Source organism: Bidens hawaiensis, unplaced genomic scaffold (genome assembly GCF_021521415.1).
Source record: "Bidens hawaiensis isolate Kalapana, Puna unplaced genomic scaffold, B.hawaiensis_p1.1 tig00006109_1, whole genome shotgun sequence".
Lineage (NCBI taxonomy): Eukaryota > Viridiplantae > Streptophyta > Magnoliopsida > Asterales > Asteraceae > Bidens > Bidens hawaiensis.
In genome coordinates, this window is record NW_027491407.1 from 630,471 (window position 1) to 639,688 (window position 9,218).

A 9,218-nucleotide genomic window follows, 5' to 3' on the forward strand; every position below is an offset into this window, starting at 1 on the left:
GTCTTGAAAGACTATTTTTTTATGTTTCATATATTTTCCGTCAATATTTTCAAATTCTAGGAAAAGGAGATTTTTAAATCCCGTCTTGAGAGACGAGATTCTATCACTACCACCACCACCCACTGTTTGCCTTCTACCACCACCACTACCGCCACCACCCACCACCACCCACCCACCCACCGTCCGCCACCACCATCCGTCACCACCCACTACTCACCGGAAAACAATGACGTCACCATACCTTCTTTATCAAAACTTTGGCAGTGAACCTCCGGCCACGTGCACCTCCTCCGGCAGTGAACAATGACGTCACAACACTTCCTCTTTTACAAAATCATATTTTGAGAAAATTCATGGGAGAACTCATGTATAAGTGGAGAGAACTCTTTACCAGAGTTTCCTAGGGTTTTGTATAACCGTTCGCCACCATCATCTTTTTCGTGTGTCACCATCATGTATAACTGTTTGCCACCATCATCTTTACCGGAGAGCCGTTACGGTAGTGAACATCCGGCCATGTGCATGGTGATGATGTGGAGTTCTAGTGTGTCAGTGACGGCAGATTGCTCTAGGTTTGTTTGAGGTTAAGCAAGGTTGAATGCTCGAAAGTTGAGAACGGTTGTGAGCTTACGACGGAGATGAGGAGGATGAAGATGGAGAAAGAGAGGAGGTGTGGTGACCTCATTGTTTTCCGGTGAGTGGTGGGTGGTGACGGATGGTAGTGCGGACGGTGGGGGTGGATGGTGGTGGTGGCGACGGTGGGTGGTGGTGGTGGTGGATGGTGGCGGTAGTGGTGGTGGTAGAAGACGAACGGTGGGTGGTGGTGGTGGTAGAATCTCGTCTCTCAAGACAGGATTTGAAAATCTCTTTTTCCTAGAATTTGAAAATATGGACGGAAAAGGTAGGAAACATAAAAAAACAGTCTCTCAAGACGGTATTTTGAGAAAAAGTTTTGGAAAATTTTGAACTTTTGCTCCAAAATTTCAAAAAAATTTGGACTTTACATTCATTATTTCCCCAAATCTCGTCTCCTCCATAACTTTTCTTCGAAATTTGGCATGCTCTCTCTTTATTTTTATCTTTTCCCAATGCGTCTTAACAGTCCAAATTCTAAAAAATTTTGAAGAAAAAATGGCTATTTTAAAGACTCTCTCTCCAAAAGGGTTACTTGAGGAATTTTCCCTTTATTTTGCAGCTATCTAAGGTGGTGTTTGTTTTTTAAGTGGTAAAATGTCTGCAGTCTGCGAACCACATCTGCAGGGATCTGTGGCAGAAGAGGTGGACCAAACCTCTGCAACATGCAAGAAAAAGACTGTTTGTTTTTTAACGTCTGCAGACTGTTAAAAATTATTTCTGAATGATATAAACAAATAATTCATAAACAAACCGAACCAAACAAACTAATGGTAATCAAACCTATTAAAATTCTTAACAAATCAAATAAAACCACAATTGACATTAATCAACAACCAAAACCTAAATTAATATTAATCAACAACAAAACCTAAACATAAACAAATCAAACCTACTAAAAATGCTTAAAAAAACCAAATATATAAACAAATTTGTGGTCCATTTTCTGGTGAGAACATCACACACATGAACAGAGTTTGTGACATCATCTAACCCTAAAATTGAAACATTTAACCTAATCAATTAATTTGGGGACAATTATACAAACTTAAGTAAACAATCAATCAATGAAGGATGGATGGATGGTTACGGATTCCAGGGACCGGAGACGAAGGTCCACCGCCAACAGCAGTGTCGCCGCCAAATAATATGAGGCAGTGGCGCCGCCGAATAATACGAGGCAAGGAACAGCGTGGGAGGCGGGGTTGTGTAGACAGGGCGTAGCAGCGGTGGATGGATGGAAGTGCAGGAGGAAGGTGGCGGAGGAGCGGCGGCGAGGTGGAGCAAGGTGGTGGCGGCTGAATCAAATGTGGGAAGGGGTTGACGGGATTTGAGGGTTGAAGAAGAAGATGTATAGGTTTTAGGTTTGAGAGAGCTAAGGGAAATAAAAGTTGAGAAGAGGTTAGAAGTAGCATGAACAACACTTATGGGAGAAGAGGACGGGCAGAGGTTTTTCAATGAAATGTCTTCGGAAAAACAAACACACTGCAGACCACAACGTCTGTGCTTGGTCTGCGCGGCGCAGACAGAAGTGGTCTGGAAGAACTTTTGAGGAAAAACAAACACCACCTAAATCATTGAAACCGGGTTGGATTCTTTCGACATCTTATCCATATAACCAACCAGTTATTATAGTCCAACACCTTGTTTATAAAAAAATAACTAATCCTTTTTACTTTACAAAATTAAAAATAGCATATTCTTATATGTAACATACGTAGTACTTTTGACATTTGAATAGGTCCACGTGTTGGATTATAATAATGAAAATCATTGTTTATTTTGGTGATTGATGTTAACCTTTATAGTTTTTATTTGTTTTCCGTTATCTTTTTTATTTTAATGATATGTTTCCAACTTAAAACTTTTATTTTGAACTACAAGATATGGACTTGGGTACTACCGAACATTACATAGCATATTATTTTAATCGTATACAATTACTAAATATTAATACGATGAACAAGTCATTTCGGGACATTTTCACTAAATTATTAACGCTTGAACAACTTCTAGACATTCTCAACTAAACAAAAGACGACATCAAAAGACGATAAGTATGTTGACAATACACACAGCTGAATGACAATTTGGCAAACAAATAAAAAGTCTGTTGATTCATTTGAAGAGTTGTTACATGAGTGCATATATATAAAGTCACCATAAGTGTAACTAATTTCTACCATGATTTTAAAAGTAAAAATCAAAAAAGCTCTTAGCTTAAAAGGAAAAAATGAGACAAATGAATTGGTTAAATTTACCTAAATTAAGTGATTAAATAATTTGGAAGAAAAGAAAAAACAAAATGCTACCCACTACGAAAGACCTAACAAAATGCTACCCACTACGAAAGAAAAAGCAATGGTAATAACGTAATTCTAAAGCACCATTGCCGTTATACACATCTATCCATAGATAGTAAGGATGAGCTCGGTACCATACTATGGATGGTAGGGATGAGCTCGGTACGATCTTAAATTTCCCAAAAATATGGTATATACTAGTACCGATATTGAAAACGCTCAGTCCGATACCGGTACCATAGACAAGAGTTCAATAAACACCTATATTGAATCAAACCATACGAATCCCGAAACCTCAAATAGCTGAATCGACGGTACCTGTTTCTGTATTGGTACAACCCGTCACCCAAGTATATGTGATATCTTAAAATGGAATTGCTCAACTAGAAGTAGGGTTGAGTTGGTAGCATAAAATATTATCTAATGGCATTTTTCTTTTGTCAGTGATGATATTAAAGAGAATGAGAATCACGCACGTGTGTACATAACCTCTCCGGCAACGGAGACTAGACACAGCAGGTAGTTTGACTATGTATTATTGACGGTGGAGACGAAAACGATGTCGTTCTGCTTCCTCTTGTTGCAAGTTCCTCATGCTTCGAATCGCCAACGCATCAGCCTTCAGAAATCCTCCTCCGATATTATCATCCATATCAATTGAATCTATGAGATTAATACACGAATTGTTGTAAAATAACTATGATTAATTAGGTCAAACTTTTAGAGAACGTTTTCTTAGTAATAACTATAAATGAATCTACATTTTCAGTTATAATTTCGTAACAAGCAAAAAACAGATACTGGGCAAATGCTTCAACGATTACGAAAGTGAAAACGACCGCATCTCGCCCTTTCGGTTGGTCTATTCCGTCTATAGATGAGACAGAAAATGGAAAAGGCGAGACGGCGGTTGTTTTCATCTTCATCATTATTATTGGAGCATTTGCCCGGTAATCCGTTGTTGGTTTTTTTGCTTCTTCATTAACAATTGTTGACAATTTTTGTAGGAGTAAATTTCAAAATTTTTCCTTTATTCTTGTCCCAAATTTTAAGACATGTTTTTTATTTTTAAAATTAAAGGGATTTATAGTTAGGGTATGTTTGGCATAACTAGCTGGTGGCTGTTAGCTGAAAATTGATGCCTGTTAGCTATAGGCTACTAGCTGTATCTTTTTAGATATATTTAGGTGTTTGGTAGAGTAACTTGAGCTTTTAATAAAACTAGTTGGGCGCCCGCGCGATGCGGTTAAATGCGCGCGCAACCCGACATCAACCGCATAATCAGTGTCGGTATGTGATTCACTTGATAATAGTGCACACATAACCCGAATGCAGACGCGTAATTCGTGCAAAGGCAGTAATCGTGTATCCGGTGGCGAAAATCAAGAAACAAAACTGAAATATACAGTAATTTCAAATAGATAATTTTTTAAACCAACCTCTTTTTATCTGAAACCCTTTCCGACCCGACACCGTTTTAATCTAAAACATGTTATGACATGGCCCCTTTTGACTCAAAACCGTACCGACACGAACCGAACTAAATTAACCATTTTTGTGCCGAATTGTTCCGACCTTAATTTGGTCTTACACATGACTCGACTTGTCAATCATAACCGGTAATTACGTAGTATACTAATTTTTAAAGTTAAAAAAGTATAGCAATATGATACTCAAATTAAAGAGAATAAAATGCTCTTTTTTATGATGTAATTTATTCAAAAAATATTAACGTGTAAAAAAGTTATAGTATTTTAAAAAGTCACGGGGGTAGTTAGTTTTGAATAATGGTAAAAAATGTAACTATTATAAAAGTTAACAAAAGTTTATAAAAGTTCGAGTACCAAACTTGTAAATTCAATTGTAAAGGCTTCGCTTTTCGCTATTACAAGTAGCCTTTAAACATGGAGCATTTTCTCCAAAGTTAAAAGCTTGAGGCTTCCAAACAAAACATTTTATTGAATAAGCTTGAAGCTAGAAACTTCTAAAAGCTCTTTGCCAAACATACTGTTAATGTTTTAAAATGTCATACATTTTATTATTTGATCCTAAACCAATTATATTTTCATTAAACTAGGTCGTGTCGACCCCGTGCGACAGTATCATTGTCTTTTCATAATTTTTTATATAAGGCAAATAAAACCTACCCACCAGCCACCCCACTCAACTCACCACTACCATCAGGTATTACCACTGCAAGCCTCTTCGCTAGTCGCCACTAACAACCTCCACCTAGAACCCCAATTCCCGTCACTTTGATTCATCGTCTTCCGCCCAAATAAGAACCCTAATTGAAGCCCGTTCACCGTCTTTCGGTTAAATCGAATACATAAAGATAAATAAATTACTTTTTAAACAATCTGAAACAATGTTTTTGAGTTGCTAATCTATAAACATGAAGAACAACGATGATTACATACGTCATCATGAACGCATGAGACAGATTCATCAAGATACTTGTTAACTCTATTTGGTATATAAAAACTTATTTAAAGATAATTGTGAAATAAACATTAAGTTATATAAATATTGATAACTTTTAATTAAAAAATTGATTTTAGTTCTTGGATACCAAATCAACTAATTAGGATGTTTTGGTGCTAGCTAAAGCTATTAATAATTATTTCGTTTTCATGAAATCAATTAGAATCGAGAATTTTAATCAATGCCTTTGGGTTTATGGTTATCACCTTATCAAAGCCAAAAATTCAATCATATCTTTGATAGCCGAAAGAATTGTGATTTGTGGTTAAATATTTTTATTATATTTTTTTTTTAAATAAAAGGATGATTGCTAAAGGATAGATAAGAGAGAAGTGTTATAGGCTTGTACCTTTTATTAAATTTTAATATTATAATTACGTACTAAGTTGACAATAATCGTGTCAGGTTAGTGAAGTAATAGATTTCAAACGAACCGATTTAATTGATAAACTTGAACAAGATTTATATATCCATTCTTGTCAAACACATCAACCATCACCCAGACACACTTAAAAATGTGTAACCAAAACACGGTTTGTGTTACACATTTGTCTAAATGAGTCAACAGGGATTAAAAGAATAGGACAATTATTATTGATTTTTAATTGGTTGTAAATGATACATAAACAAGTTAAATGAGCCATGAACTAGTTTTAAACAGATTATATAAATCAACTCAAACACGAAACTTACAAATACAACACATGTTATCCAAAGAATGAGCAACGGCGACACAAATATTTGGAACTATTTCTGAAAGAAGCATTACCTATTAGGACAAATCATATATGTAGTCATTTTGCGTTTTGACTAAAAAGTTCATTTAAAAAAATATTTCACTAAGATCTTTTTATAATTAATTTGGCATAATATTACGTGCCAATAGAAGAAACAAAACCATTAAAGAACATGACACGTAAACAAAAAATCATAATTCACCGATAGTGACATACATCTTGTGTTAATTGCATAATAATGATAGGCATATGCTTAAATTGCGTGAATGCATTTTAGGGATCAACCCAATAAAGACGACACATGTTCTAACGATTTGCAGGCATTTTCAATTTCCGCGTAAAAATAAGTTGACCAATTACAGGGTGTGATTTTAACGATTTTTACCAGATGCTTGATTTTCGTTTTTATGTGTTAGCGTCATCTTGTGGTCAGGTACTATTTTCTTCAAAAGCGTGTTTTTACTGATGAAACAGTCAAAACTATCCTTTTTTTTATCACACGGCTATTTAAATACTTTGAAATAAATCCTCATGATTTTACTTGATTTTTCAATACTTATGTACCACACGTTCACAAACAAATATTCCCCACCTTTCAGATATTATTATTATTATTATTATTATTATTATTATTATTATTATTATTATTATTATTATTATTATTATTATTAAAATCAGGAGTTCAGGAAGTTGGTTCACATCTTTCAGTCCATTGTCTCTCTAAAGTAAAACAGACGAATGCCAAATTGCTTTTTAAGACAATCGCATTAGTAACTTAGTAATTTTGTTACGTTTATTCCATACAATGTCTTACAAGATTGAAATTGTCAAAAGAAGATGGCGACATATTTCTTTAATCAGTTTATGTATCTTTTCATTCAATTGTTTCTTGGATGGTTTTTCCTTAGTTGTTTTCCGCTTATTTAAGGACATGAGATATATATTTATGCCTCTTCACTTCATGTAGGTATCACATTACCTACTTTACCCTTTTTCACCCCACCTTACCCTAAAGAAAGTGTTTAACTTCCTTTATTTATTTATTTTTTTGGGAAAGACAGACTTTTATATAAAACCTCTCTGGTTAGAAATTCCTAACCAGAAACAAAACAAAAGTACATACTAAGTACCGGGTTTTTAAGCCAAGCCACCTACTTCATACGATGCTTATTGTTACGAGGCGAGTACCACAAAAAAAGAAACCGAAACAATGGAATCAAAGAGACTTTCTCCCTTAGTTTAATATAAAAATAAGTCTTAAATTATTGTGTGTGTAGAGGATTTTAAAGTCCGTTAACACTTTAACCTATATTGTATTTAACGCCCCTTAACCCATGAAGGGAATTGAAGAAACACTAACCCGACCCCGGGCAGATTACTGGTAACCTGGGGGTTAGATAGATGTTTCCCACGAGGGGTTAGACCCTGAGAAGATGGTTCTTCTGATAACCTGCAAAACAGACACCGTGAGCTTGTCACTGAGAAGGGGGGGGGGGGGTTCCTCCTTGTGACCACCCTCCGGCGTGAGAATCAGACTAGATTGCTCTTTAAATATAAGTGTATATTAAGAGATTGCTAGAGCAGATATCAGGTATAATATGATGATATAAGATAAGATGAGATGGTCATACCATTTGTGGTATTTATAGCCGAAGATAGGTTTCCAAGGAGGTGTGGCCGGCTGCAACAGTGTTCCTGTTCCACCAACAGTGGCTTACGCACGTGCCCTGCTGGTAGTTGGTGGGTAGGCAGCGGCTGATAGTGACCAGGCCTGCTGTGTACTATTCCTTTTCCACCAACTGCCGGCTACGCACGTGGTATGGCAGTAGTTGGTGAGTAGGCAGCGGCTAATAGTGACAATGTACAGGAGCATGCTGCTCGCCATACTGTTGTCAATAAGCTGTCGTATCTTTAGTCAGATCTTTTTCCCATACCTCGTCAGGTACAGTACAGAAGATCTTCCTGTATCGTACGGACTGGCTTATTTGGGCGGGAGTATTCCCTCTCCCGCCCTTGTGCGGGATTGTTCCCGGCTTTGCTCATTCCTTCAGGTGACACTGAGTGATTGAGAGCTAAGTGCCTTGTGCGTGTAGCCTTGCTGCGCGGGTGGCCTTCCCTGATGGCTTGTATCCGAGGCTGCGGGGACAGGCGGAGTCCTTCACCATTGGGAGGCATTTCCTGCGGGAACAGCTTGCGTACTGCGCGTAAGGACGTCACGTCTCTGAGCATGGTTGGTCCTGCGGATCCAGTTGGTTTCTGCGCAGACGTTCCTCTTCAAGGTGAGTCTTGCGGGTCCAACTGGGCTCTGCTGGGACCTACCTCTTCAAGTCCCCCCAGTCCAATGTTCTTCTCATGAGTGTTTAATAAAGTGAGGTGAACTTTTGGACTTAAGCAAAGGGTTTTGAAAAGCGTTTTTTAAGGTTTTCCATGGGGATTCCTCCCGCGGAAGTCCTTGTCACTTGCAGAAATTCCCGAGTTTCCTGCTTGATCTTTGGGTATGATGTGGGTAGGCTGTTACCTCCTCGCAAGTCAGGAGCGTTGAGTCCCACTTGTGTAGATTCTCCCTGAGGTTTTGGTAGTTTTGAACATAGTGATCAATTATATTAAAACCACCAATTCCATCCTGGAGCTTCAAACAACGCAGTTCTCGACGTTCCCGCTATGCGGGGATGTTATTTCCGTTTCCGTAAGCATTGCCCTGAAGATCCTTCTTGGTTTCAATTCCCAGCGGAGCGCTAGGTATGTGAAGGGTTTTGCCTTAACACTGTACCTTCGCTCGTCTTACGGTTACTTTACTTCCAAGGTATTCCTGGCGTCAATTCCCTGCGGGTGCTAGGTATGTGAAGGGTTTTGCCTTTACACTGTACCCGCACCCGTCTTATAGTTACTTGGTTGCCAAGGTATACTTGGCTTCAATTCCCTGCGGGTGCTAGGTATGTGAAGGGTTTTGCCTTAACACTGTACCCGCATCCGTCTTACGGTTACTTGCTTGCCAAGGTTTACTTGGCTTCAATTCCCTGCGGGTGCTAGGTATGTGGAGGGTTTTGCCTTAACACTGTAC